At 49.3% G+C, this 24,965-nt stretch overlaps 2 protein-coding genes across 3 annotated transcripts in view; one reads left to right on the forward strand and one right to left on the reverse strand.

The window, feature by feature from the left end:
• Nucleotides 1-4,351, reverse strand: part of dennd2b (DENN domain containing 2B) — a 412,949-nt gene extending 408,598 nt beyond the window's left edge. The window contains exon 1 of one of the 2 annotated variants that reach the window (XM_038808142.1): nt 3,876-4,351. The gene's annotated coding sequence lies outside the window, so the exon portion shown is untranslated. The remainder of the gene's footprint in view (nt 1-3,875) is intronic. The other variant, XM_038808141.1, reaches the window with a different exon arrangement.
• The window catches only part of akip1 (A kinase (PRKA) interacting protein 1), a 42,364-nt gene continuing 18,066 nt past the window's right edge, over nt 668-24,965 (forward strand). Inside the window, exon 1 of the mRNA XM_038808145.1 lies at nt 668-687. The gene's annotated coding sequence lies outside the window, so the exon portion shown is untranslated. The remainder of the gene's footprint in view (nt 688-24,965) is intronic.

The raw sequence follows: 24,965 nt of genomic DNA on the forward strand, positions 1-24,965 counted from the left end.
CTCCAATGTGCTGGAGTATGTTTCCCTGAATGTAACAGATTCCAGACTCCGTATTTTCTTGGACATAACATACTCCTGCATATGAGCTGACCACATTATTCTCCAGTGATGATATTGCAGCATTCTCTCAGTCTTAATGCAGATGCAGCTCGTCAATTATATAACCATTTGTGTTATTGAGACGAGTGCAGGTAGAAAAACAGTGGAAGAAAAACAGCAAAATAACAGAATAACCTTTGGCCTATAAATGACTGAAATATTACTTTCATTGCTTATCATGTCATGGTGCCTAAACTACAATTATATGTAATTCTATTTTAAATAACAATAGAAGGAAAGCATTAAAAGCCTTCAGCTGCTTGTCTTGGACTTTAAAAACTGAAATATTAATATATTTTTAAATTCCAAATGATATGGATAGAATGTGCCACAGCCAGCCACATTAGGACTAATGCCTCCATTTACCATGATCAGCCATGCTTTAAGAATAAATGTCTCCATTTGTGATTTATTCAGTCAGCTTCACTATGTAAAGATAATTTTTATATTGCATGGCTCACCCCAGCTATGTGTTTATATCTCCACACATGATGTCATAAAACCCTTAAATTGATTGTAGGTAGTACATTAAGCCTGCAATTTAAGTAGGTAAAGGTGAAGGTTTAAGTGTATGAAGGTCGGGACAAGGTAGGAGATATTTTAACCATGATAAAACTGTGCAATTAACAAGGAAATGGATGGGTGATGGGGAAAATTCAAAGTTTCAAAAATCTGCCATTGCCACAAACCCTTGAAGGATATAATCGCCCGCAATGAATTCATATTCTGTACCTTCCCACAACTTTCTATCCAATCTGTGGGAAAGTAATTTTGTACCCAAACCTGACATTATCTCTGGACATGTGGTTAGTATCTATAATTTAACTAAAGGGTTCAGATTGTTTATAAATAGAATAAGGAACTTCAGAGAGCACTAAGGCTGTGATCTAATTGATTTCAACAGTTTGTACGAAGAATTATTATAAAGACTGTGGTCTATAATGTGAATAAGAAGTATGTAAGACCATTTATAAGGCATTAATTTAATTGAGTTCAATGGTTTATACAATGAATAAAAGACCTTAAAGAGTGATTTTAAGAGAATTGTCTCATTGTGGCATTTATATTTTGACGAAGAGGCATGTGAGGACATTTATAAGGCTGTAGTTTAATTGAAGAATTCAATGGTTTATACTGAGAATAATGAATCTTTGAGTGTGGTAAGACAATAGTTTAATTGAATAGTTTGGATAGTTTATATTGAGAATATGAACTATGTAAGGGAATTTATAAAGTGGTAATCTAATCATGGTGTTCAGATGTCTGTATTGAGAATAAAGGATAGGGAAAAAAGCTGAAATCTAATCCAAGGGCTGAGATGGTTTATATTGAGAATATGAGAAAACTAACAGCAATTGTAAAGCGGTAGCTTTGTTGAATGATTAATATCACATGATTGTTGATGAGAGATGCTCAGTTTATATTTTTGTTTCGTATTAGAAATAAATCACTCCCTAAATAATCCTACTCCAGTGTATCTGTTAATCTTCATGTCTGTATTACACCCTATACACATGATGGAATGATTATGTTCTAGCACTCCAGCAGCATACTTTTGCTGTGGGCGCTGATAGCTGGCCCAAATTCTTTTGTTGAGAAAGTAACAACATTCACACAAAAATTTAAAAATGCTACATAATTACTGTGAGCATATGGTTCTAATCCAGTTTTATTAATAGGAAATAAAGGCAGCAGTTTATCAGTAATTACTATACAGCAATACCATTGGTACATATTATGTATTATGCAATAGTCTCTTTTTGAGCTCTACGTACTCTGAAAGAAATGACTCTAATATGTTCTGTGTATACTACAGAGCAATAGATGTACAGGAAGTGATTTGACCCCAGTGTTCAATTGCCATTATGATCTTGTAATCCTTCCCATGAACTCATCCTATTTTAAATTCTAAATATTGCAAGTGGATGAAAGTAGTGCTCTATATTTCCACTCTATTTTTCTGGTTATGGGTGTTGGATATTGAAGCCAGCGTACATTATTCAGTCGATGAGCTGATGAAGATATTAATGATTATTAACACAGTTGATACATTAGGGTAAATTTTGGAAGTTCTGCATAATCAGCGGGGCCCAGTCTATAACCAAAGCATATCAAATAATCACTGATCAATTAGCTTTAGCAACAGAGACCAGCACCTATGAGCACACCTTTCCTCACTGTCTTAATAGCATATCATTAGAATGGCAACCTGAAATCCAGAAAGTGCCAAGTAAATGTTAATTATTTCTTCATCAACTCATCAGATATGCGCCATTATCAGATGTGTCTCCATCCTTTTTTGCAATATTATGAAATTAGAGGGAACGTACACTCTTGTGTCTCTCTATAATGTTGTTCCCTCCGGTAAACAGTGCCATGCCCCCCCCCCCCCCCCCCCCCACCGCATTATCATTAGGTTCCCTCTGTTTGGCTGCAACTCAATAATATCGACCCTCTCCTGATACACCAAGGTGCAGCTCTCCTTGTTGGTGTGTGCGCTGCAATGTCACCCCTCAAATGACAAGTTCCCTACAAAACTACCCTCTCAAAATCTAGTTACCGCAAGTCCTAGGTAGCTCGTACCAGATGATAAAGGCCATCTTGGCAGGAGATTGCGGCCAATTCTGTCTTCAAATGAAAAGGTGCTGAGGGGGCATGTCACCTCTGTGTTCACCTATCACTACACACCCTCTGAAGGATGGTGGTCTGATTATTATTGAGGTCGTCTTTCCATCAAATCTTCCATTTTGGGTGCAGAAATTACACTGCCTTGCCGGTTACAGCATTTGGAAAATGTAGATTGTCCAGGCAATGCTGTGCAATTATATTCACAGGACATGCTGAGAAACACACACAGCACACACACATAACACACTGACAAATACATAATGCAAACAAATATACACACACACAATACAGACAACATATACACACACAACACACTGACAACACACACACACTCTGACAACATATACACACACGCACACATTGACGCAACAGATACACACACTGACAACATACACACAAAACATACTGACACAACACAAACACAACACATAATGCGCACACACACAATGACAACATATACACACACAACACATTGACACAACATATATACACACAACACACTGATACAACATATACAAACACACAACACACTGACACAACATATAGGCACATAACACACTGACAACATATACAAACACACCACACTGACAACATATGCACACACAGCACACACTGGCACACCATATACACACACTCAACATACTGACAACATATACACACACAGCACACACTGGCACACCATATACACACACTCAACACACTGACAACATATACACACACAACACACTGACAACGTATACACACAGCACACTGACAACATATATACATGATGTGGAGATGCCGGCGTTGGACTAGGGTGAGCACAGTAAGAAGTCTTACAACACCAGGTTAAAGTCCAACAAATTTGTTTCAAATCACTATATTTCAGAGCACTGAGAAAGGAGCTGCACTCCGAAAGCTAGTGATTTGAAACAAACCTGTTGGACTTTAACCTGGTGTTGTAAGACTTCTGACTGCGCCCAACATACACACACACACAAAACACACTGCCACAACATAGACACACAGAACACACTGACAATACACACACGCCACACTGACACAACATATGCACACACATACATAATGCACTCACATAGTTAAGAAATAACACATTCAGACATTTCCGCGTAAAGATACCAGACAAACTGCGAGGCGCAAGGACTCACCCCGTGAACTGATAATCTGACTCTCGCCTCCTGTGATCCTCTCTTCCCTCCAAAGTTATTTAACTCGGTGACTGCATCGCGTTTCCCGTTTGTGGAAATGAAACTCGTCCAGTTGTCCTGGGTCAGTGAATCACGCCGCGATCCCAGATACTCCGTTCCAAACGGGACAGCAAAGGATGGAAACAGGGGAAAGAGCTGAAATAATATCACTCTGGGTGACAACAACACGTCCAGAGCTTTGAGGGGGAAAACTTATCCAAAAATAAACTTGCACCAAATAAAGTGTCACATTTGGAACAAAGCAGCTCCCAGCACGTGTCCAGGTCCAGACAGGGATAAATGTGGAATTCGCTCCTTACCCTGCATTGTAACAAAAGGCTGAAATTCTGGAGGAAATGTGTTCTCTTGTATTTTCAGTGAAATGTGTTCTCTTTGTTTAAGTTGGTCGCGGATAGAGACCCAATTCTGTTCGGGAGGGCTTTTCTTTTTGAGGGAATGGGAAAGACTCCGGAAGCGGTGACGGAGCTCCTGTTATTGATGTGAAATTTCAAACGGGATAAAGTCTGGACCGGGTGGGGGGGGGGGGGGGGGGGGGGCTGTTCAGATCTTATCCCAGTTTAAGGGGGAGTCACTCAACCGAATTAAAAGAATGTTCCCTGTAGTTGTCGATAGGAAGGTGAGAGCCATGCAGGCTTCAACAATATCCATATTTCCTGATTGAGGTGGGGGGGGGGGGGGGGGGGGGGTAGTGAGGGGAAGGGGTGAGGGGGGTAGGGGAGGGGTGAGGGGGGTATGGGGGGGTAGTGAGGGGGGGGGGGGGTGTTGAGGCAGGGGCTTGCATGCAGCCTGTAATGTAATATATTGTTTGTCCATCGTGCATAAACATCTCTCCAAAATCCAATGTTGACAATCAAATGCCAAAATCAACAGGGTTAGAACTCACCTAAGGAGTAGGCAGTAATTGCGATTATCCATAGAATCCCTACAATGCCATTCGGCCCATCGGGTCTGCACTGACCCTCCCAAAGTGCCCCCTATCTAGGCTCACTCCCCCGCCCTATCCTCACACCCCACCTGCACATCTTTGAACACTCAGGAGCAATTTAAGGAGCCAGTCCACATAACCTACACATTTTTGGATTGGATTAATATGGAATCGTTACAGAGACTGACCAGATTATTGATCATCAATTCTTTGTGAAAATACCTGAAGGGTTAACATGTATATTGAGTCCAGTTTGTTTTCAAAGAGACTCTGACTGGGCAATGCATGTGCTGCGTGCAAACTAGTCATCATTCGAGCAATATGTTTGTATTTTAGAAAAACTTTTCAAAAACTTTAAACTTTAAAAAACTGCTTTGATTAATAATGATTATGTGCGTTGCCATGACTCGTCCCCTGCGTTAGGCAGAAACTGCAGGAATATCCATGTCCCCTGTGCCTGGGACTCCCCAAATATTCCAAACCGGAATCCCACCAGGAGAGTGTGGTGAGGGCGCCACTCTGTGGCCAGGCTGGGCAGCTGAAGCAGTTCTGGAGAAGGGCCCAGTAACACAACTCTCTCTCTCTACAGATGCTGCCAGACCCGCTGAGTTTGTCCAACATTTTCTGTGTTTGTTTCAGAAAGAATACCCCCTCCCTCCTCCCACCGCACACACATAAACAGCCTTTCCATGGAATAATTGTCAGATGTTCTCATTATTGTCATGTAATTTGTCCCTGTCATTTTCTCAGCCGACTGCTTCTTTGATTGAATCATAGTTAAACTGATTTGTTCTCTCAGAACATTGCAATATGTCTAATTGTTGCACGTTAGTTATCTTGATCGATTGCAACTTAAAATGTTTGAATATACTGTTCAATGCTGTTTCATTTATCAAATAGTTCCAGAAATATTGTATTGAATGTAACAATTTGTCATTGAATTCCATTGCAGTCCATTCCCAGGGTAGTGTTGGGGGAAGACTATGGGAAGGATATGAAGGAACAGCAATATATGTGTGTGGCTCAGAGAGAAATGTGGAAGTTATCTTGTTCTTGTCCTTCTTGATAGTAGAGGTCACCCGGAGGGGAGGGAGGGAGGTCGTCTCAAAGTAATAGTGGTGAGTTGCACCTGTGATGAGAATATGAATAGTGGTGACGGGTGATCTGGCCATTATGTGAGGCAGCACGGCGACATCGCTCCAAGGACCAGGTTCAATTCCAGCCTTGCTTGACTGTGTGGAATTTGCACGTTCTCCCTATCTGCATGGGTTTCCTCTGGGTGCTGCAGTTTCCTCACATAGTCCAAAGATGTGCAGGTTATGTGGGTTGGCTCTGCTAAATTTCCCCTTAGTGGGCGTTCGCGAACAGAGCGGCCGCAGCAAAGAGGCTCCTGCAGGTCCACAAAATTCGCGGCTTTTTTCGGCGATTTTCCCGGCGGCTTTTTAAAAAAATTAAAGTCCCGCAAAATCGGCCCTGCCTCCCTCGCCCTGCCCAGGCGCCAAAGCTCCGTTCCACGGAGCTGAAAAGAAAAAACAAAGAGGAGAGACTGGTGGCGGTGTGCTGCACGTGGAGGAGGAGTGAGGATCGCAACGAGAAACAGCCTGAAAGTTGGAACACGGAGAGGATAAGACAAAAAAAAATTTTTCATTCAACTTTTTTTTCCTCTTCTGAAAATTTAAAAAACTTTTTTTTGCAAAAACTTTATTAAAAAAAAATTCCTTTTTATAAAAAAAATTGTTTTTAAAAGGAGAAAAACCCTTGGGGTTTTTCTTTGGGGGGGGAAAGAATTTATTTTTCGCACCAAAACCCAGGAAAAAAAGAGAGGTACATAACAGAAATATGCCTGCAAATAATAATAAATCGGGGGACAGTGATATGAAATGAAATGAAATGAACATCGCTTATTGTCACGAGTAGGCTTCAATGAAGTTACTGTGAAAAGCCCCTAGTCGCCACATTCCGGCGCCTGTCCGGGGAGGCTGGTACGTAAAGGAGCAGCAGCGAAGGAAAAAGGCAGGAGATGCGACCCCGCAGGCAGATGGCCCCACGAGGCGAGATGGAGGTTCGGGCAAACCAGGAAGCGGAAAAACTGGTGAGCCGAGCAGCGGAGCAGGAACAGGACGCGGCAACCACCTGCCCCCCCCCCACCTGATTATGGTGAAGCTGCACAGGTTCCAAGACAGGGAAAAAATCTAAAAGTGGGCACGGCAGACAAAATCGAGCACGTGGGAAGGGAAGACCATAAGGGTGTACCAGGACATTGGGGTGGACCTGGCAAAAAGAAGGGCTGAATTCAACAGGGTCAAATCAGCACTCTATAAAAGTAACGTGAAATTTGTGATGTTATTCCTGGCCAAACTCTGGATAACATTTGAGGAGAGGGAGCTGTTTTTTAACACCCCAGCGGCAGCTGAGGAGTTCGTTAGAGCGAACAAACTGGGGGAGGGACAGCCACGACGGCCAGCGTGAAAGCAACGGAGATGGAAAAGAAAAGAAGAATCGGAACAAAGAGCGGAGGACAGACTGCAAACAGAGACAATAAGATCATGAACTGTACACACGTGTTTGGTATACTGCGCGGGACTGTGCTGACTCATTCCCGGGCTCGTTCCATCTCTCAATGCAATGGGAGAGAGCGAAGCAAGGTAAATGAAGGTGAGAAAGGTGGACAGGAGGGTGAGACAAGGGCTAGCAAAAGGAAGGTAAAACAGGACCAGAGCTGGGCAAGTACTGGGAGGGGGACCACGCGGCTGGCGAGGAGGGCCAACACGGGAGGGCAAGGGCGTGCCTCTAACAGGAGAGGGAGTGCCTGGCACAAAGAGGGGGGGGACAGAGCAGAAGGGGGGGAAGAACACGGGGGGGGGGGCATAGGGACAGGGACTATGGGGAGGAGAGGAGTCGGGGGGAGAGCGCAGAACAAAAGAGAAGCAAAGAGAAGGGTGAGGTTGATAAGCAGCACAACACAGGCCTTGGCAGGCATGGAGCAGGGTGAGGAACCAAGATGCCGCTACAAATAGCCACTCGGGAGGGCTTCTAGTCAAATGGAGACCCTGGAATGCAGGGACGCAGCCACGTGGCATACACATAGCTGGCGGCCATGTTGGGTGCCTGTGATGAACGGTATTAATGACTGCCGTAAACGGTACCTGACCTTTAATATCTTGCCCCTTTAAGAGGCTTGGAACCCTGGGGGACTCCGCCTCTGTCTACGCCCCCAGGAAACGGTATATAGAATAAGGCTCCATGTGGTGAGCACACTTCTCATCGGATACTGTTCAGTTCTCTGTAGATTAAAGCCTTTTGATTACCGACCTCGCTCTCGCATCGTAATTGAGGGTGCCTTAATTTAATCTACAGACACATCAAGATGGACAGCGCTCTAAAACCGGAGAAGCTCAACCTGGACGCCAGGTCACCGGAAGCCCTGGAAACTTTTAAATATTGGCTCCGGTGTTTCGAGGACTATCTGGACTCCTCAACGACTGATGTCGACAGCACTCACAAGCTGCGCTTACTACATGGCCGGGTGGGCCACCGACTCTCCGCCGTGATCGAGAACGCTACGACCTATGAGGCGGCGGTCGAAATACTGAAGAAACGCTTCATAAAACCTACTAACGAGGTACACGCCAGACATTTGCTCTCAACCTGCAGCCTGCATTCCGGGGAAACGCTGGGCAAGTTCGTGGAAAGACTCACTACGCTCGCGAGGAACTGCGACCACAAAGCAGTGACACCAGAAGACCACAGGAACTTGCATATTCGCGACGCCCTTGTGTCCGGTAACAGGTCCTCGTACATCCGGCAGCGGCTCCTAGAAGATGGGGCAAAGGATCTCCAGGGCACGGTAACGCTCGCCTCTTCTCTCGAAATGGCCCACCGTAACCTCCGTACGTACTCCGCGGACCTTGCGAACCACTCTCGATCCCCTCCAGACTCGGCCACACTATAGGCCTGTGCCGCGCGGAGATCCGCTCACTCGGGGGTTCCCCATGCTATTTCTGTGGGCAAGGCCAGCACCCACACCAGCGTTGCCCGGCCCGCTCCGCGATCTGCAACGACTGCGGGAAGAAAGGGCACTTCGCGAAAGTCTGCCTGGCTGGGCCCAAAGGCCACAAACGAAACCCTCACCAGACCCAGAAATCAAGCCCCCGGTCTCACAGACCCCGCAACACGGCCGCACTGCGGCCGGGCATGCCCACGTCCGACGCATCATCGACCTCGTGCGAGTCATGGGAGCGGCCATCTTGGCGGCGGCCATCTTCGAAACCCGACACGTTCGACCGCCGGCGGCGGCCAGCTTGTGACTCCGGGCAGCCATTTTGTGAGTTCGACTCTGACGGCCCGCCACTAGGAGCGATCACACTCGATCAATCCCGGCCAAAGCACCTGCGGAACACGATGATGCGGGTTCAAGTCAACGGCCACAACACTCCCTGCCTATTTGACTCCGAGAGCACGGAGAGCTTTATCTATCCAGACACGGTAAGGCGCTGCTCCCTGCGCACCCACCCCGACTCCCAAACTATCGCCCTCGCTTCGGGGTCCCATTCGGTCCAAATCACGGGCTATTGTGTCGCTGACCTCGCTATTCAAGGCGCTGAATACGCCCGATTTAAACTCTTCATCCTCCCTCGCCTCTGCGCCCCCCTGCTGCTCGGTCTGCACTTTCAGTGCAGCCACCGGAGCCTGACACTGAAGTTTGGCGAGCCCCTGCCCCCACTCACGGTCTGTACACTCAAAGTTGCGCCACCCTCCCTCTTCGCGAACCTCACTCCCGGCTGTAAGCCCGTTGCCACCAAGAGTCGCCGGTACAGTACCAGGACATGACTTTCATCAAGTCAGAGGTTCAGCGGCTACTAAAAGAGGGGGTCATAGAGGCCAGTAACAACCCTTGGAGGGCTCAAGTATTGGTAGTCCGCTCCGGGGAAAAGCAGCGAACGGTCGTGGATTACAGCCAGACCATAAACCACTTCACGCAACTCGATGCGTATCCACTTCCCCGCATAGCAGAAATGGTGACCCAAATCGCCCAGTATCGGGTATTCTCCATGGTCGACCTTAAATCGGCCTATCGTCAACTCCCTATCCGCCCAGAGGACCGCCCCTACACGGCTTTCGAAGCAGCCGTTCGGCTGTTTCACTTCCTCAGGGTCCCTTTTGGTGTCACAAACGGAGTCTCTGTTTTCCAGAGGGCAATGGATCATATGGAGGACCAGTACGGCTTACGGGCCACCTTCCCGTACTTGGACAACGTCACCATCTGCGGCCATGATCAGCAGGACCACAACGCAAACCTGAGGAGTTTGCCCGGGCCCTCAACCTCACGTACAACAAAGAGAAATGCGTGTTTCACACAACCCGGCTCGCCATCTTCGGCTACGTCGTGGACAATGGGGTCCTAGGCCCAGACCACGACCGCATGCGTCCCCTTAAGGAACTTCCCCTTCCCCGTAGCCTCAAGGCACTCAAACGGTGCCTGGGGCTTTTCTCCTATTACACCCAGTGGGTCCCCAGATATGCGGACAAAGCCCAACCACTCATTAAGACCGCGGTTTTTCCCCTGACGGCTGAGGCCCAGTCGGCTTTCAGCCGTATCAAGGCCGACATCATCAAGGGCGTCATGCACGCGGTGGACGAAGCCATCCCCTTCCAAGTAGAAAGCGACGTATCAGACGTCGCCCTGGCTGCTAACCAGGCAGGCAGGCCAGTAGCGTTCTTCTCCCGAACCCTCAACGCCTCGGAAATCCGGCACTCTGCAGTCGAGAAGGAGGCACAAGCCATAGTGGAGGCCGTGCGACACTGGAGGCACTACCTAGCCGGTAGGAGGTTCACCCTCATCACCGACCAATGGTCGGTCGCCTTTATGTTCGATAATGCACAATGGGGAAAAATAAAGAATGACGAAATTCTGAGGTGGAGAATAGAGCTCTCCACCTATACGTACAATATTAAATATCGCCCGGGGAAGCTCAACGAGTCCCCAGATGCCCTGTCCCGCGGCACATGCGCCAACGCGCAATTGAACCACCTGACATCCATCCACGATGACCTCTGCCACCCGGGGGTCACCCAGCTTGCCCACTTCATCAAGTCCCGCAACCTACCCTACTCCACAGGGGAGGTCAAGGCCATGACTAAGGCATGCCAGATCTGTGCGGAATGCAAACTGCAATTCTATCAACCAGACAAGGCCCGCCTGATAAAGGCCTCTGGGCCCTTTGAGCAACTAAGTGTGGACTTCAAAGGGCCCCTCCCGTCCACCAACCGCAACATCTATTTCCTCACCGTCATCGACGAATTCTCCCACTTCCCTTTTGCTGTCCCCTGCCCCGATATGACCTCGGCCTCCGTGATCAAGGCACTGCACAGCATCTTCACACTGTTTGGTTTCCCCGCTTATATCCACAGCGACCGGGGTACATCGTTCATGAGCGATGAGCTGCGTCGATATCTGCTCAGCAAGGGCATCGCCTCGAGCAGGACGACTAGCTATAACCCGCAGGGAAATGGGCAGGTGGAGAGGGAGAACGCTACAGTTTGGAAGGCTGTCCTTCTAGCCCTACGGTCAAGGAGTCTCCCAATCGCCCGCTGGCAGGAGTTCCTACCCGATGCCCTGCACTCCATTAGGTTGCTCCTCTGTACGGCCACGAATGAGACCCCTCACAATCGTTTGTTTGTCTTCCCCAGAAACTCCACCTCTGGGGTCTCGCTTCCACCCTGGCTGACGACTCCGGGTCCAGTCCTACTCCGGAGACACGTTAGGAGCCATAAAACGGATCCAATCGTCGAGAGGGTCCACCTGCTGCACGCAAACCCTCAATATGCCTACGTCGAGCACCGCGACGGCAGGCAGGATACTGTCTCCCTGCGAGACCTGGCACCCGCTGGCTCTCCCACCGACCCCACCGACTCTCCCACCGACCCCGACTTTTTCCCCACCAACCCCCCCTTCTACGGACGCTCCCCGCCCCGCACCGACCGCTGACTCCGACAGCGCCCCCTCCATAGCGCCCCCTGCCCCCCAGCCGGTGCCAGCACCGATCACCCTAATCACCCCTGATACCCCCCCCCCCTCCAAGGCGGGCAAAGGCTCAGTCAACCGTGCTCCCGGATATACCACCATCGGAACCGACTGCATCCACGGCGCCACCACCGGGGCAGCGAAAGTCAGCACGGACTATCAGACCACCACAAAGACTGAACTTATAACTCCACTTCACCCCCGACGGACGATGTGTTTTTTTTGAAACAGGGGGTGAATGTGATGAACGGTATTAATAACTGCCATAAACGGTACCTGACCTTTAATACCTTGCCCCTTTAAGAGGCTTGGAACCCTGGGGGACTCAGCCTCTGGCTACGCCCCCAGGAAATTGTATATAGGATAAGGCTCCATGTGGCGAGCACACTTCTCTCGGATGCTGTCCAGTTCTCTGTAGATTAAAACCTTTTGATTACCGACCTCGCTCTCGCGTCGTAATTGAGGGTGCCTCAGTGCCCCTGGACAAAAGGAAACCCCAGAGCCCTGACCTCATGGTGAGAGCGGGGACCGCGGCCATTTTGGACGGCCCCCGAACGAAGGGAAACCCCGGCGTGCCGGGGCCCATCCACCAGGTAAGTATGGGTGATCCCGCAGGAACGGGGGATCGAAATCCCCCCCACCAGAATTGTTACCTGGAACGTAAGGGGACTCAATGGCCCAGTGAAAAGATCCAGAGTCTTCACCGACCTAAGAAGCCTAAAAGCAGACACAATGCACCTACAAGAGATGCACCTGAGGGAGAAGGACTGACTGCTGGTAAGAAAAGGCTGGGTGAGACAGATGTACCATTCATGCTGCGGGACGAGGGTGAGGGGGGTGGGAATATCAATTAGCAAGAGGACGAGGTTTACGGAAACCAAGACAGTTACGGACCCAGGGGGACGGTACGTCATGGTCAGCGGTGTCCTGGAAGGGGCACCGGTCGTACTGGTAAATTTGTACACAGAATTCATAAAGAAGACCATGGCGGAAATCCCCGACCTTGACAGACACCGACTGATTATGGGGAGGGGGGTGGGGAGACTTTAACTGTGTACAGGACTCACTGAGTGACCGATCAAACCCCAGAGCAGGGACAAAGACTGGCATGGCTAGGGAACTAGGAGCATTTATGGAGCAGATAGAGGCGGTGGTCCCATGGAGGTTCCTGCACCCGGGAGAGAAGGAATTTTCATACTTCTCACAAGTACACAAGGTATACACCTGTATCAACTTCTTTGCAGTGGGGAAATCGGTGCTTCCAGTGATCACGGGAACGGAGTACTCTGCGATTGTTATATCCGACCACGCTCCACATGACATGGATGTGAAGTTGGAGACAGGCCAGGCCCAGCGCCCCACGTGGAGGCTGGACACGGACCTCCTGTCCAACAAGGCCTTCTGTCAAAAAACAGCGCAGGCCATAGGCGGCAACGTTAGTAAAAGCCAAAACGGGGAGGTCTCACCCTCCACGTTCTGAGAGGCACTGAAGGCCGTGATTAGAGGAGAGATCATAGCCTACAAGGCAAGCAGAGATAGGGCAGAGAGGGTGGCCAGGCAACAACTGGTGGACTCCATCCTGGAAGTCGACAGAAAATACTCCGAGGCCCCGACTGTAGAGCTGCTGGCTGAGAGAAAAAAGCTGCAAATGGACTTTAACCTGCTATCCACTAGGAAAGCAGTGTGCCAACTCCGCCAGACACGGGGGATCTTCTACGAACACGGAGACAAGACTGGCCGCCTATTGGCTCACCAGCTGAGAAAGCAGGCAGCCACAAGGGAAATAGCGCAGGTAAAGGATAGCAGAGGCAGACTGGTAACAGAACCAAAGGAGGTCAATCGAGCATTTGAGACCTTCTACCGGGGACTGTACGCCTCCGAGCCCCCCAACGGGGATGAAACAGTTCCTAGACGGACTGGGACTACCAGTTGTGGAGGAAGACAGACGGGGGAGCTGGAAGCACCAATGGATCTGGGAGAAATCATGGAGAGCATCAGCTCCGTGCAGGCGGGGAAGGCACTGGGACCCGATGGGTTCCCGGCGGACTTCTACAAAACATTTGCACCAATCCTGGCACCGCGGACTCTGGCACAGGGCCACCCCGCCCCCAACGCTAGCGCAGGCCACAATCTCACTAATACCCAAAAAAGATACAGACCTGACGGAATGTGGATCATACAGACCCATTTCACTGCTGAACGTGGATGCAAAAATACTCACAAAGGTCCTGGCCAAAAAGCTGGAGGGCTGTGTACCAGAGGTGGTTGCAGAGGACCAAACGGGCTTTGTCAAGGGTAGGCAGCTCACAGCGAACATCAGGAGGCTGCTGAACGTAATAATGACCCCCGGAGGAGAGAACACCAGAGGTGATCGTCTCCCTGGACGCAGAAAAGGCCTTCGACAGAGTCGAATGGAACTACTTCCTCGAGGTACTGGAACGGTTTCGGCTAGGAGTGGGGTTCACCGCCTGGGTGAGGCTCCTGTTCAACACTCCCAAAGCGAGTGTCCGAACTAACACCACCAGCTCTAAATACTTCCAGCTGCAGAGAGGAACAAGACAGGGCTGCCCCTTGTCCCCACTCTTGTTCGTGCTAGCGATCGAACCCCTGGCGATAGCCCTGCGGGACACGAAAAGCTGGAAGGGAATCCGGAGAGGAGACAGAGAGCAAAGTCTCACTCTATGCAGATGACCTGCTCCTCTACGTCTCGAAGCCACAGGAGGGACTGAAGGCAATACTGCAAATACTGAAAGAGTTTGGAACCTTCTCGGGCTACAAACTTAATCTGGGCAAAAGGGAGGCATTCCCAGTGAACCCAAAAAGGAGAGGGAGTGAGCTGGAGGGGATCCCGTTCAAAACAGGCCAGAACAGATTCAGTTACCTGGGGATCCAAATAGCCAGAGACTGGACACAGATCCACAAGTGGAACCTGACCAGGCTGGTGGAGGAAATAAGAAGAGACCTTCAAAGGTGGAGCTCACTCCCACTCTTCCTGGCGGGGAGATTGCAGACGATCAAGATGAACGTACTGCCAAGGTTCCTCTTCCTGTTTAAATCCATTCTGATCTTCATCCCCAAGGCCTTTTTCTAAAACGTAGACAGGCTAATCGTGGCATTTGTATTGGGGGGTGGGGAAGAACCCGAGAATTCCCAAACAGACACTGCAAAGTAGGAAAATCAAAGGGGACTTGGTCTTACCAAACCTACAATACTACCACTGGACAGCAACGGCAGAAGAGTGAGGGGATGGGTACAAGAACCTGACACATTGGGTACAAATGGAGGAGGCATCCTGTAAAGGAACGACCTTCCGGGCCCTGGCCACAGCAGCACTCCCATCCTCCTCAACAAGGTACACAACGAGCTCAGTGGTAGCGGCCACGCTGAGAACATGGACCCAGCTGAGACAACACTTCGATTCGCCAAAATCTCCCCCATGGCTCCCATATGCGTCAATCACAGATTCCACCCAGCCATGCTGGATACCACCTTCAAAGGATGGAGGGGGGACGGGGGCACCTTGACGGTCGGGGACTTCTACGTAGGGCACAGACTGGTGACACTGGACGAACTGACGAAGACGTGGAGGCCAGCAAAAGGATAGGAAATGAGACACCTCCGCATAAATCACTTCCTCCGCAAAGAGACAGTCGGGTACCCTGGGGCTCCAGAAACCACATGACTAGAGGACCTGATAGGCACAAGCAATGTGGTAAATATACGGACAGCTACTGGACAGAGCCCGGGAGGGCTACCACCCTCCCCCTTTTTTTCCCATTCTGTCCGGAACATAAAATAAAAGCACAGCCGAAGCCGGCGGGGGGGGGGGGGGGGGGGGGGGGGGGGGGGACAATGGGGAAGAGGGAGGAACCATAGACCGACCGATCCAGAGGGCAACAAAATGCACATAGGGTCAGTTACACGAGGGACAAACTAAACCTCTCTGTATAATAAAGGAAATTAATGCGGGCGCTAAAAATGTGATGTGATATACAACTGTTTATAAATATGGGAAATGCCAATAAAAATACGTTTTTAAAAAATTCCCTTTCGTGTCTAGGGATGTGCAGATTCATTGATGGTGTGGGGATAGGATGGCGGGGGCCTGGGTGGGATATTCTTTCTGAGCGCTGGTGCAGACTCGATGGGCCGAATGGCCTCCTTCTGCACTGTAGGGGTTCTATGGATTCTACCCTGACGGCATCAAGTTTCTTTGAGTGTTGTAATGGAAAGTCTGGACAAGTGTTGAAAATTCCACAACACTCCTGACTTCAGCCTTATGGCTTGTGGACAAGCATCGAAAGGTCAGCAAGTGTGCTAGCTATCTGACTCTTGTAGCCACAATATTGATGTGTCTGGTCCTGTTAAACTTCAGCTTAATGCCAATACTCAATCTTGGGGATCTCGGCTGTTGAAATACTCCATGAAGGGAGGTGATTGTGCTTTTTCTGATTGGGGAATATTATTACCTGGCATCCGAGTATGGGTGATGTTAAAGTTCTTCTGAGGGCTAATGTCTGCTGCTTCCTTATCAGTGGAGTTGTGAATGAAGCTAACATGGATTAATAGTGACCAGCCCCATTCCTGGCCTTATGAGAAAGGGAAGGTTCTGGATGTTGAAGTCCAATGGGCTGAGGATGCTTCCTTAAGAACTGCTGCTGCCCCATTAGAACATAGAACATAGAACAGTACAGCACAGAACAGGCCCTTCGGCCCTCAATGTTGTGCCGAGCCATGATCACCCTACTCAAACCCACGTATCCACCCTATACCCGTAACCCAACAACCCCCCCCCCCCCCTTAACCTTACATTTTAGGACACTACGGGCAATTTAGCATGGCCAATCCACCTAACCTGCACATCTTTGGACTGTGGGAGGAAACCGGAGCACCCGGAGGAAACCCACGCTATGGGGAAACCCATTGGGGCTATGAAAATTGTCAGCCAGCAACCATGACCATTTTTGATTGTACGAGGGATAAGCAGCCACTGAAGGCTTTTCTATCTAATAATAATAATCTTTATTAGTGTCACAAGTAGGCTTACATTAACACTGCAATGAAGTTACTGTGAAAAGCCCCTTCACCACATTCCGGCGCCTGTTCGGGTACACTGAGGGAGAATTCAGAATGTCTAATTCATCTAACAGCATGGGCGTGATTCTCCGCACCCGGGAGAAATCGTGAGGCTGGCGTCAAAAACGGGCGGGTTTGACGCCAGCCTCCGCCCCCCCGACCGGGAACCGATTCTGGTTCTCGGTCGGGGCTAGCATCCCGCGGCCGTGAACTCCGGCATCGTGGGCTTAATGAATTTCGTTAAGCCCGCTAGCCAGAGTTAGCGATGGCTGACGCGTCAGATGACGTCAGCCGCGCATGCGCGGATTGGACGACTCCAACCCGCGTATGCGCGGATGACGTCATCACGCATTTGCGTGAAACCTGCGCATGCGCGGGCCGGTATGCCCCTCAGCCGCCCCGCGAATGGATACAGCGGGGCGGCGGAAGGATAAAGAGTGCGCGGGGTAAGTACCCGCTGCCCACGATCGGTGCCCACCGATTGTGGTCCCATGGCACCCTTGGCACGGCCGTGGTACTGCCGTGCCAATCGGTGCCATGGTTCCCCAGATCGGGACTTTACGGCCGTTTTTACAAACGGTCAGACCAGGTGTGTTTGACGTTCATAAAAACGGTCGTAAAGGCCTTGGAAATCGGCCCATCGGCCAGCTGAGAATCGCTGCTCGCCGTAAAAAAACGGCGGGCAGCGATTCGTGTCGGGAGGCGGCCGTGGGGGGGGGGGAGAATAGCGGGAGGGCGTCGGACCAGCGTGGCCGTAAAAATTTACGCCGCCTGCTATTCTCCGCCCCGTCGTGAGTGCGGAGAATTCCACCCCATGTCTTTCGGGACTTGTGGGAGGAAATCGGAGCACCCGGAGGAAACCCACGCAGACACGGAGAGAGCGTGCAGACTCCGCACAGACAGTGACCCAAGCCGGGAATCGAACCCGGGACACTGGCACTGCGAAGCAACAGTGCTAACCACTGTGCTACCATGCCACCCCATTGATTACTATTGATCTGAGACTTGCTATGTGTTACAGACAGGAAGTTAATTTAAACTGCCCTGATTTCTCCTCTCAATACCTATCCATAAACAGTAAGTTTATTTTTGATTTCCCCTTTTATAAATGGTGATGTGTTTTGCCCCAGCCTTAAATATGGAGTGTCCACTCCTCCGAATAACTTGCACAGCAAACTAGAGGTAAGATCAAATAAAAGGGGTTGGTTTACTTCACACTCACACACAAAATGCAGAGAAGGGCTTCGTGATGTCTGTCCCATTCTACACACACAATATAAGTGGGATAAGGAAGAGGGTTCAGGGCAAGACCAAGGTGAAGATCCAAGTTAGGAGTTTATGTGTGTCCAGTGTCCAGATTCAAAAGTCTAATTCGGGACTTGTGGGAGGAAATCGGAGCACCCGGAGGAAACCCACGCAGACACGGAGAGAGCGTGCAGACTCCGCACAGACAGTGACCCAAGCCGGGAATCGAACCCGGGACACTGCCACTAGCGGGAATATTCCTGCAGAGGGGAGGTTGACTGTTACAGGTGGATCTGTCTTTTTGAGAAACAAGACTTCAATGAGGAGACAAGGCTCATCGGGTTGAATTAAGGTTCGAAGGTACCAGTTCCAATGTTCCAGTAGTTTGCAGCTTTGATGAGGGCCAGGCAATAGTACCTGAGCAGAACTCCTCTGCTGCTACCTGTTCATGGTAAGATGGTAGACAGCACAGGATGTAACCTGCCCTGGAGTAATTGCTTCCTTTGGAGGTCAGACAGCAACTGGCTATAAGATCCACAATCTTATTAATTAAGGGGATTCAGGCAGCTCTATTCTCAGTCATGTGATAGTGTGGTTTCAGGGTAACTAATAAGGCCCCCGGTTGAAATTTAAACTCATCTTTTTGAGAGCAAGTAGCAGACAGGCCATTAACTCCAGCTTGGGATTTTCCGAGTCACAAACAGCTGCCTTTGCACATAGCTGACTGGGACATACACACTGTATCCGGGGCTGGAATGCTGCCGTAGAAATGCAAAAGAGTTGATGTATTTCTCTTGAATTTGATTGTCAGCAGTCACAGAGGAAACCTTTTTAGATATATTGATTCTCTGATGGTTTGAATTTCCTCTGCTGTGAGTCAAGGCAAGTCTAGGCAAGATTTGTCCATTAAAAAACAAATTAGGGAGTCAGGTGATGTGAGCACAGAAGCAGCTGCATTTTTGTGAGCTCTGGCTCTGCTCTTTTAATCGTTTATTTTATCCTAATGCACATTCCATAATTATCTTTGGGTAATATATCTTGCGCTATGTCCCTGGATGATCCTGGTTGCTGTCTGGTGAAGAGGAGCCAAGTTGAATCAGAGAGAATCCTTGTCTGAACTTAGAACATAGAACATACAGTGCAGAAGGAGGCCATTCGGCCCAGCGAGTCTGCACCGACCCACTTAAGTCCTCACTTCCACCCCATCCCCGTAACCCAATAACCCCTCCTAACCTTTTTGGTCACTAAGGACAATTTATCATGGCCAATCCACCTAACCTGCTCATCTTTGGACTGTGGGAGGAAACCGAAGCACCTGGAGGAAACCCATGCAGACACGGGGAGAACGTGCAGACTCCGCACAGACAGTGACCCAGCAGGGACTCGAACCTGGGACCCTGGTGCTGTGAAGCCACAGTGCTATCCACGTGCTACCGTGCTGCCTGGTCGAGGTATCCGGGGTGGGGTCCAGCTTGCAGTGGTCGTTTTGCTGGTGAGTGGGCCCCATGCCTCGTTGGTGCTGTTTGCATTGGGATGATGGCTGCCATTGCGAATTATGTTTTGGATGATGATGTCGACTCTGTGGTGCAGGTCTTTGATACCCACCTCGCTGAACTGCGAAATATCCTTGGGAGAATGGTGGAAGCGCAGAAGAGAATTGAGCAATTTCTCTGGTGGGGGCCCGCCTTTGGTTGGTAGAAATCCTGCTGCATGGTGTGTCGTCTATCCTGACTGACTCAGGAGTAGGGGCCGGACAAGGAGTGTTCGTGAGCCTGATTTTTTGCGAGATGTAGGAGGCGAGTTCCCAATTGAGTTTGAAAATTGGCTGCCATGCTTGAGCAATCATAATTTGGAGGCTGGGTACATCAGGTTTGAAGAAGCACATTGTATCCAGTCTTCAAAGCCCGGGGTCAGTTGGGGGTCCCTGATCAGTGGTCTGATAGTATCCTGTTCTCGATGCTCGATGTGAGGGGTTGGAAGTGGCTGGCTGTGTCGTGTCATCTCCACCCCCACCCTAAACGGTGCCTACGTTACCAGGTGATTGACCATCGGGGTGACGGCATGGCAGGGTGCTTATTCGATGGAATGTTTGAGAGATCCTAAGAGTTGTTTGAAGATCCTGTCATAGCTTCAGCCTTTCCCACATAGATGCTGTTATGATCCTCCAGTTCATCTATAGTCTTGGACTGTGCTCCCTTGTGATTATGCTGTTGATTTCTTGTTGCCTTTTCTGCTAGCGAGGGTGGGCAAGACATGAGCCCTAGGGCGATGGTCATCTGTTACCCTGTTACAGCAAATCTATTGAGTCAGTGTTGTTATATGTGGTTTGTGCACAGTCTTGCTCCTGGCTTTTTTTAATGTACTGTAATCCTTGCGGAGAACCGCTTGTTTTGTTTATAATGAAGATGAATACAGTGACGATGGGGTGATGGGTGGAAGGTTGGTGTGGTGATGGGTGGTAGGGTTAGTTAAGTGCTCACTGAGATCGAGGATAGCCCCCAGTTAGAGCTAAATGTGTTAGTTTTTTTTGCTTTTTTTCATTACTTTGAATTTCGAGAATCTCCTTTGAATGCCCAGGCAGATCATGTATCCTGGAGAGAACTAGGTTTCTTCTGATCGTTCCTTGGGGTTGGCGTTTTTAGAGCTATTAGAGTTAGGGGGGAGTGAGTAGGGCTGCACGCCGGGGTGGGGTTGGTTAATCCTTGTTCGAATTGTTTCAGTGATTGTTGTTGTGCCTCTCGATGTTGTTGGAGCCCTTCTTAGGTGTCCTCCTCCAACTGGTCTTATATAGTGGTTTCCTAAATGTCCCCCTTGTTGTGGTTTGGTTTTCCATGTGGAGACAGTGTCTTTCTCTCTGCTTACACAATGCTGTCTTGTCCAATACCATCCTCTTTACAATGGCATACATTGTAAAGTGCTGGTTTGTGGCTAACATTCCTGGGTTAGCTCGGGCATTCCTCTCTTAGCGGGTTTCTGTTTCTCTTCACCTGGGTGAGCAGTGTACTGTTATAAATCATGGTTTGATTCAATGGGCTACAGGGGTGTGGGGGGGATCCCTTATTTTAGAACCTTAGAATCCCTACAGTGCAGGACAAAGCCATTCAGCCCATTGAGTTTGCACAACCCTCTTAAAGAGCACCCTACCCAGGCCCCAACCCTATCCCATAACTCCTTAACAACACCAAACTTGCATATATTTGGACATTAAGGGCAATTAATCATGGCCAATCCACCTAACCTGCACTTCTTTGGATTGTGGGAGGAAAGCTAAGCACCCGGAGGGAACCCACACAGACATGGGATGTGCAGATTCCACACTGACAGTCACCCAATGTCGGAATTCAACCCGGGTCCCTGGCACTGTGAGGCAGCAGTGATAACCGCTGTACCTTATCATTCGGGTGGGGGGGGGGGGGGGGAGGGAGGGCTGAAATGGTGACATCAGTCTCCTTCCCAAGGGTGTCTTGACAACTCTTCTTCTTTTCCATGGTAGGGTCTCCCCGGTTGAGACCTCCCCGGTTGAGGCTGGTCTGATTAGTGTTAGTGGGGTTGGTGCACTGCCCTGGATGCGGCCAGTGAGGTGCAGAGCCGGCTGGCTGGCAGGTCGTGGTGTGTGCTGGGAGTACTGACTCCTGTGACTAGGCCAGGTCCGGTGCTGTGGTTGGTATCCTGTTGCCCCCTTATGCTTGGGACATCCCTCCTCGAAGGCATTTATTAGGGACGTCCTGAGAGGTTGATCTTTTCTTTTGATATCTTTAAATATCCTTGGTTGATGGACTGTTTTGTGAACGAGGGCCTGAGGTTCAGCCGAGTCCTGTACTATGATTTCCTCCCACAGTCCATAGATGTGCAAGTTTGGTGGATTGGCGATGCTGTATTGTCCCTTAGTGTCCAGCGCTGTGCAGATTGGGTGGGACTAAGGGGATAGAGTAGGGGAGAGGGCCGGTGCAATCTCGATGGGCTGAATGGCCTCATGCTGCACTATAATGATTCTATGATATCCTGTTTGCAACCCCCCCCCCCCCCCCTTTAAGGTTGGGATGTTCCCTTGTCTGAATGAGTAGTTGTTTAAATCTTCTTTGTTTGTGGTGGGCATGTGGTGAGGAATAAGGTCTCTTAGCTGGATCCTGGTCCTCTTTTATCCTGTGACCTTTTGCTCCGCGTAGTTTTCCTTTTTTTTTAACCCTGTTTCGATTAGGTTGTTGGGAGGTGCTGACGGCACTGACCATAATCCACATGTACAGCTGCTGGTCTTCTCGCTATCAACATGTGAAATTATGATCCCTCTGTTCTGTGCTCGAGGTTGGGGTTATGATGCGTTGTGTGTTATATGGATAACATCTTTTTAGAACTGGGTTCTCGCGTATTTTCTTTGTATTTTTCTTTTTTTTGTTATGATGGTTATAAAGGATCCGTGATTGGTTGCTTCAGGGTACAGACGGGTCTGGGATGTGAGGAGAGGAGGTTGAGGTGTGTCATTGATGCCTCTGGTGCTGCTGGAGTGGAGGAGGATATATACTGGTGCGCGCCCAAACATGGCGCAAAAAACCTATCCTGAACTCACGTGATCATTGCCAGCAATCGCTGCGTGGGAAGGTGTCCACCATTTTCATGCTTTCATGGCAATCTCCTGTTTCCCCCTTCTTCCCTGGTGGTGCGTATGGAGGCGCCAAGTTGAGTCTAATGGTTGTATTGAGCCAGCTATATTGCTGTTCTCCTGTTTCCATCTGTATCCATGTATATTGAGACTTTTATTTTCTTACTGAGCTGTACCATTCCTGTGGTTTTGTTGCGTTATTTGTCAAAATGTGAAACTTCAATAAATATACCTTTTTTTTAACAATTAGTCCGGGTGACATATTTAATTTCCATCCTGTCTCAACTGGGACGTGCTTGCTCCTGAGCAAAAATGATGTGAGTTCTATTTCATTTCATTTTTTTTTCTCTAATGTGGTCTAAGGGAAGGAAGGACAGGAAATGTAGAAGTATACAGTCATTCTTCCATTCATACCGGCATCTCAAACATACAGAGGAAATGTCAGCTCTCTGTAGCATTGGGAAAGTCTATTCAGTGCCAGAGCTCTGACTTCCCTCTGTTTGTAGTGGGGGGAGGGGGGGGGGGGCAGGCATTCCAACCTCCAGATTTATTATCTTCAAAAGGATGTGGGGGTTTTGCAGGCTGTTGAACACTCATTGGTCAAGTGTTGGTCAAGTGGCTTTGCACGATGGACAGAGGAATGCTGGACATCTCACTCTAGGCCAGACCCAGGGTCACAGACCTGAGGTGCTCTTGTCCAGCTTAGCACCTGCATGTTCATTTGGGTAATCGGGGGGTTCAGTTGTTTGGACGCAGGAACTGGGTTTAAGCCAAGAGTCAGGAGGATGGGATGTTTTGAGAGTCGTTGGTCCCGGTTTGAGTGCTAGCACAACTGGAGAGTTCCAGCTTCCGGGGCTAGGGGCTTTTTGTGGGCACAGCAACAGATGGGAAGTTGGCCCCAGCACTTGGGCAGCTTTTCTGGATCAGGATAACAGGACGATGACCTTCTGGCAGGGGCCTCTCCTGTGTTCATTCTGAATCTGGTTACAGTGCAGTAGTCTGGCAGGGTAGGCAAGTGGTCCAATCTGGTTTGGGTCCCTCTACTGATGAGTTGGGAGATGGGTTCCGTCTGTTGAGTCCCTATTGTCCTCGAGGCTTATCAACTGGGCGAAGCATCACTCACTCTGCCTGGGCTAATTTGTGAACTTTTCTGCTCCATGTTTAAACTCGCCATAAAGTAGTCAACAAAATCAATCACCCCGGCTTCCTGGCTGGGGCCTTGGAGGATGCGCTCTCCTAACATGTCCCACGTCCTCGGGAATACCACTGTCTTCTAGTGAAGCTGCCACCCCAGCTACTTTACCTGATGGCTTTTCAACTGGGGGAGGCAGTTTTCTCACCGGCTTGGGAGGTATTTGGGAAACCCTTGGGTCTCCCTCCAAAATCAGCAAGGTGGGTTTGGGTAGCCAGACCTCCTGCTTACCCAGCAGGGCTGCAGGTTGCTTTTGGTGTAAATTTGGGCAAGGAATGTTGCTCGCTAAAGGTGTGTCTATTCGGGGTCTTTCCATGCATCCCTCTGCTAAATATAGAATGGTTTCAGACAGTCAGGCCTCCTGCTCATCCAGCAGGGGTATGGGCTCCCTTCTTTTTAAATTAGCTAGTCAGGTTTGGGGACTTTCTGTGTCCCTATTTAAAGCCAGACAGAAAGATTCCACTAGCCATAATAAAAGCAAAATACTGCAGATGCTGAGGACCTGAAATAAAAACAGAAAATGTTGGACAAACTCAGCAGGTTTGGCACCACCTGTGGAGAGAGAAACAGAGTTAATGTTTCAAGATTTTATGCTGTTTAAGAGGGGGTGGGGCAGCTGGAGCAAAATGAAAGGTCAGTGAAAGGTGTGAGCCAGGAGAGATTGTAACAAAGATGGTGCAAGACAAAGGAAGTGTTAATTGCAGTGTTAAGGACTGTGCCGATAGTGGCAAAAAGGTAAGATAGCAGAATGTGGACCTGAAAAAAAAATATTTTTGCCTCCAATTTCCACCTCTCTCTCACCTTCATTCACTCGGTCCATCTCCGACACTTCCCTTCCCTTCCCTGACCTCTCTCTATTTCTGGTGATGGATTGACCACCAATATTCATTACAAGCCCACCGACTCCTGTAGTTCCTCACGCCCTGCTTCCTGTAAGGACTCCATCTATTCCCCCAATTTCTCTGCCTCTG

The sequence above is a fragment of the Scyliorhinus canicula genome, chromosome 9 (assembly GCF_902713615.1).
Source record: "Scyliorhinus canicula chromosome 9, sScyCan1.1, whole genome shotgun sequence".
Lineage (NCBI taxonomy): Eukaryota > Metazoa > Chordata > Chondrichthyes > Carcharhiniformes > Scyliorhinidae > Scyliorhinus > Scyliorhinus canicula.